This window comes from Gavialis gangeticus, unplaced genomic scaffold (genome assembly GCF_001723915.1).
Source record: "Gavialis gangeticus isolate Ggan-Ray unplaced genomic scaffold, GavGan_comp1, whole genome shotgun sequence".
NCBI lineage: Eukaryota > Metazoa > Chordata > Crocodylia > Gavialidae > Gavialis > Gavialis gangeticus.
In genome coordinates this window covers 3,155,787-3,161,786 of record NW_017729003.1, presented here as the reverse complement: position 1 = coordinate 3,161,786, position 6,000 = coordinate 3,155,787, and the positions used below count along the sequence as shown (strand labels likewise).

The 6,000-nt window shown below is 43.5% G+C and overlaps 1 protein-coding gene across 2 annotated transcripts in view; it reads right to left on the bottom strand.

Moving 5' to 3' along the window:
• PRKG1 (protein kinase, cGMP-dependent, type I) overlaps window positions 1–6,000 on the bottom strand; it is a 1,350,404-nt gene that overhangs the window by 30,478 nt on the left and 1,313,926 nt on the right. The gene's annotated exons all lie outside the window — the stretch shown is intronic.

The following is a 6,000-nucleotide window of genomic DNA, read 5'->3' as shown; positions in this document are numbered from 1 at the left end:
CATTTTTCCTTGTTAAATTGCATTCTATTGTTTTCTGCCGATTTGTCCAACCTGTCCAGGTCTGCCTGTAGTTGTTCCCTGCCCTCCGGTATGTCCACTTCTCCCCACAGTTTTGTATCATCTGCAAACTTGGACAGAGTACACTTCACTCCTTTGTCCAAGTCACTGATGAAGAAATTGAAGAGTATCGGTCCAAGGACCGAGCCCTGCAGGACCCCACTGCCCACACCCTTCCAGGTCGATACCGACCCATCCACTACCACTCTCTGGGTATGACCCTGTAGCCAATTTGCCACCCACCCGACTGTGTAATCATCGAAGTCACAGCCTCTTAACTTGTTCACCAGTCTGGGGTGGGGTACCATATTGAAGGCCTTCCTGAAGTCTAAGTAAATGATGTCAACCCCTACTCCTGTGTCCAGGTGTTTTGTAACCTGGTCATAAAAAGACACTAGATTAGTCAGGCATGATCTACCTTCTATGAACCCATGCTGGTTTCCCCTCAGCATAATTTTTCCTGCTGGGCTCTCACATATATGAGCCTTAATAATCTTTTCAAAGACTTGGCCAAGGATGGAGGTGAGACTGACTGGCTTATAGTTGCCTGGATCCTCCTTCCTCCCCCTCTTGAAAATAGGGATCACATTGGCCCTTTTCCAGTCCTCCAGGACCTGGCCTGTGCGCCATGAGTGCTCAAATATTCTTGCAAGTGGCTGTGCAAAGACACAGGGGCAAAAAATATAGCTGGCCTTTCACTGCTTCCTTGAAGCTCAGCACTGCATTTGAATGTAAAATATATAGTAACATGGAACTATAGCATTTCACCATTTAATTAGTCAGGTTTTAAAAGGTTTCATTTCTAGAGTCTGTCCTTTATCCCTTTTCCTATCTATGAGACGATGCAGAAGCCCTTGGCTGAATATAAAATTATTTGGTCCTTTACTAAATCACTATGTAACATTTATTTTATAAATATATTAGCCTCTTTTTGAATACATATTTTGCTTTAGTGACAGTTAGCTTCTTTCCCCACTTAGTTTAATTCTCCTGGTTTTAATGCATTTTAATTAGTAACTAAATGGAACTACTGTTCAAAGATTTTGCAAAAATAGGTTTATGGTACTGCTTTGATTTCTTTAATAGTGTTTTCCTTTTCACAAAGCCCTCCCCCTGAATTAGTTCTGCTTTAGAATCTCTGTTATGAACGAACACTTATTACAATATTTTGGTGGCAGAGCTGTACTGCTATCTAGTGTGTCTACAGGTGGCAGATAGCGGAATGACCTTCAGGGAAGGTTAGCTGAGAAATAGGCAGGAGTAACTGATGAATAAACAGTCACAGACCAAGCAGTGGCTGCACCACCAGGATGTGGTGGGGAGAGCAGATGTCAATGCATTCGCTCCTGAAAAGCCATCTATATTTTTTGATGGTGCTGTGACATGGAGAGTACAGGTTGCCGTTATAATAAGCCAGTCCAGCCCCCAGCCCTGGGTCTACAAGGCCTCAATAGAAGAGCAGATAGAAGAAGATGTTATAATCTCAATGGCTGCAAAGGCAGATGAAGGCTGCAGCAGAATGAAATATCCAGTTGTCTTGGATCAAGGTTCCGTTCTGTCAAGAACCATGTGGAAGCTGATGTGCATCAGTTTCTCCATGATAAAATAAATCATGCATAGGCATCTGTCATAAAAATGGCTTTTCCAGTCCTTTGGTGACCAGCTAGCCAAAACAGGAGCAGGACTGTGATTGTCTGGAAGCTCCCAGTCATGAACTGGCATGAAGGTGGAAGTTACAAGAAGGTTATCTAGCACCTGGATGAGACAGGAGTGCAATTCGGCAACTGCAGTTATGACTGAGCAACCCTCCTCAGGATCCATTCTGTTCACCACACATAGGGAGAGGCCTAGAAAAGGTGCCCTAGTCTGCCTACCTTTTTCGTGACTGAATAACTGTATCCAGTGGAATCATCTTTACTGTGGTCAAAATCTACAAAAGATACACAATTAATTTTGGAACCTGGAACATCAGGACCTTCATGGATAATTCTAATAGTGAATACCCAGAGTGCCACACCACAATCATGGTGGAAGAACTCAAGCAACACAATATTGATGTCACTGTATTGACTAAGACCTGGCAAGCAGGAAATGGGCAGCTCAAAGAGCAAGGAGATGGCTATACCCTCATCTGGAAGCGCAAACAGGAAGGAGAACACTGACTTCATGGAGTTGGCTTTGCCATTAAGAAAGAACTCATAAACCAAATAAAAAAGTTCCCTATCAGAATTAATGAATGCCTCATGATTCCCCATCTCAAATTGGCAGGGAGCCAAGATGCCACTGTTATCAGCGCATATGCTTCAATTCTTAATGCTGCCAATGAAACCAAGGATGAATTCTATGCCAGCCATGACCAAGCCCATTCTGATGTTCTGCTCAGCAATTTCAATGACAGAGCCAGAAGGGACTCAAACCTCTAGAATAGAATCATTGGCAAGAAAAGAATGGGAAAGGTCAACTCTAATGCATCCTCCTCTTGACCAACTATATGGAACATGGACTTACCATCACCAACACCCTGTTCTGCCAGAAAAACAGGCACAAGACATCATGGCAATACTCACGATCTAATCACTGGCACTTGACTAACTATATTATTGTTTATGCACCAGATCACAAACGCGTCTGCATCACCTGAGCTGTGCTAGGAGCTGATGGTTGCTGGACCAATCATTGACTCATCCACTCAGTTATATCACTCAAACTGGCTCCTAAACAACAGCTGAAGCAGAAACAATGTTGATGAAAGATCAGCATTGGAGGACTCAAGGACCCAATACAGCGAGACTTCTTTCACTACTGCCTCAATAAAAAAACTGGTTAATTCTAATCAATAACAATGGGAGGAGAATGTTAGCAGCACTTACAGTGCCTTCAAGCCCACCATCATCAGCATCTGTGAAGAGGCACTTGTATTTCCTACCAGGAAACATCAAGACTGGTTTGATGACAATGACTGGGATATCAGAGTGCTATCGACTGCAAGCACAAGGCCTTTTGTACTTGGCAGAATGACTTTGACTCTAAGCAAAAGAAACTGAATTACTAACAAGCTAAAGCAGAGGTCCAAAAGAGGACCTGTAATGTGAAGAACAGATGGTGGGAAGACAAGACAAAGGAGATTCAACGTCTCACTGACATCCACGATATGTGCTGTTTCTTTATTTCCACCAAAGCCATATATGGTCTGAACACTCAGGGACCACCCCCTTGAGGTGGAGGAGACCTGATCCTATTTTGAAGACCTTCTCAACTGTTGTTGATGAGCATGCTCTCAACTCTAGTCAGAGATGATGTTGAAATCCCTCCAACCCTTGTAAAGGTAAGAAAAGCCATCAAGCAGATGAAAAACAAGGAATCTGAAACTGATGGAATCCCTGCTGAAATCTTCAAACATGGGGAGAGAAGCACAGACCACAGCTTCATGTCCTCATCCTAAGGATCTGGAATGGTGACAAAATCCCAGATGACTTTAGGGACACCATGATTGTGACAGTCGACAAGAAAGGAGACAAGTTCAACTGGAAATTACAGAGAGCTCACCTTGCAGTCCACCACAGGAAAGATCATTGCAAGAACCCTCCTGAACTGTCTCCTTCCACTTGCTGAAGAGCTCATCTTAGAATCTCAGTGTGGGCTTAGGACATCAAGAGACACAACTGACATGATCTTCACTGCTCACCAGCTGCAGGAAAACATTTGGGAATAACAAACTTCTCTGCATGGCTTTCTTTGATTTCGTGAAAGCCCTCAACTCTGTCAACTGAGAAGCACCGTGGATGATGCTTCTGAAATCTGTATGCCCACCAGAATTTGCTACCATTTTCTACCTGTTCCATGATGGTATGTGAGTGCTGATTCTTAGTAATGAATCTACTGCAGATCTGTTTGAGGTTAAGATGGGAGTTAAGCAAAGCTGCATCATCACTCCAATGCTCTTCTTGATATTCCTTACTGTGATGCTATATCCTACCACGAACAAGCTTCCAGTTGGAGTGCTGCTAAACTACTAAATGGATGGCAAGCTGTTTAATTGCAGCCAACTTCAAGCCAAAACCAAGAGCATCCTGACCTCAGTCATTGGGCTTTGGTGCACTGATGGTGCTCTTGTGTGTGCTCACTTGGAACCAGACCTTCAGACCATTGCCTTAAAATGTAGATTTCAGATGCCTGAAGAAATAGGTGTTTGAAGATCATAACATCATGTCTGAAACTAAGCTCATGGTTTATCAAGCAGTTGTGATCCCCACCTTACTGTACAGAGCTGAGACTTGGATAACACAGAGAAGATACCTCAAGTTGCTGGAGAAGTACCATAAACACTGCCTTTGGGAGTTCCTTTGAATCCAGTGGGAAGATAGATGCACCAACATTAGTGTCCTCTTACATGCAAACACCTCAAGCGACTAGGTGATGATTATCCAATGTCAACTTTGCTAGGCCAGCCATGTCATCTGAGTGTATGACTCCAGGCTTCCAAAGCATGTTTTAGCTTCCCAGCTCAATCAAGGCATACACTCAATAGAAGGGCAGCAAAAGTGCTTCAAGGATGTCCTTGAGGCCAACTTGAAAAAATGTAACATCAACATCAACTTATGACTATCGCCCAGGACCACCCCAAATGGAGGAAAAGGCTGAGCAGCAGTAGTCCCCAGATGCCGGGACAGCTCTCCCCATAGATGGAGGAAGAAAATATTATTTGAGGGAGTGGAGTGCATGCTTCAATATGAGAACTACATCTCCCATTTTGCTCTGTGTGGTGCAACACATGCACAGTTAGCTTCTTTTTTCTCAGCCGTGTGGAGTTGAGTGCACATGGGGCACTAGCCTGGCTGTATGCCGAGTGGTGCTGCTGCTGTCACTGGCAGTTAGTAAGGGAAAGATAAGCTCCCCAAGCCCCAGCCTTCTGCCACCTATGGCTCTCCCAGTCATGTGGAGATCAGGTCCCTACCCAATCTCCATGTGGCTAGAAAGCAGTAGTCCCAGTTATCAGGAAAGCTCTCCCAGCATGGGAAGATTGACTTCCAATCCGATCTCCACATGGCTAGGATGCAGCATTCCCAGCTGCTGGGATAAATCACCTGGCCATGTGGAGATTGGGTCCTAACCCAATCTCCAGATGGCTGGGACACAGCTGCCTGGCTGCCAGAACAGCTCTCCCCAACCTTGTGGAGGCTGGGACCATCCTAGAGCTCATCCTGGCTGCTACACTGGAACAGAGCAGGGCAGGAGCAGCCCTAGAGTGAACTGCTCCCATCAGGATCAAACTTGCTCCTGATGGGCACACATTCACATGAGTACAAGGATGCAGTTTAATGCTTCTTAATTTTCTGTGAAGAAAATTCAGGCACATTAATTACACTTATCAATGCACCCACAGAGTCATATGTTTTGTTTCTCATAAAACCATTAAAATGCTGCTTTTTAAAATCCTGGAAGATGAACTAGATTCTCTTTTGGCTTGCTGAAATTATTTTAATATTCCTGGTATCAGGGATAGATACTAGATGGAGTACAATGAGACTTCCAGATCAGTGAGTTTGCAAGGGTTGGAAGTTAAGAATTTTGAGCAGACAGTGATAAATCATTGAGAGACCACAAACATGGAAACTTGTGGTGCTATGCTTGCTGAGTTACTAAACAGAGATGATTTTTGTGGGTATTCACAGACCTAATAATTGGATCAATGTCAAATTATATCAGTGTATACTATAATTACATAACTTTTATCTGCATAGGCTTCTGTAATGTTACAAGTGTAGCAAAATCATTGCAACTTTAACCCTAATACATTCAGCCTATATTCAAAAGATGTTTTACCTATACTAATTCAGGGATAATTCATTGCATAACAGCATAATTTTGTAAGAAACAGGGTCAAGGCTGATGCAATCATTCCTAAAAGTGAAGTGAACTAAAGTAAAGTAAAGGCCTTGAGGA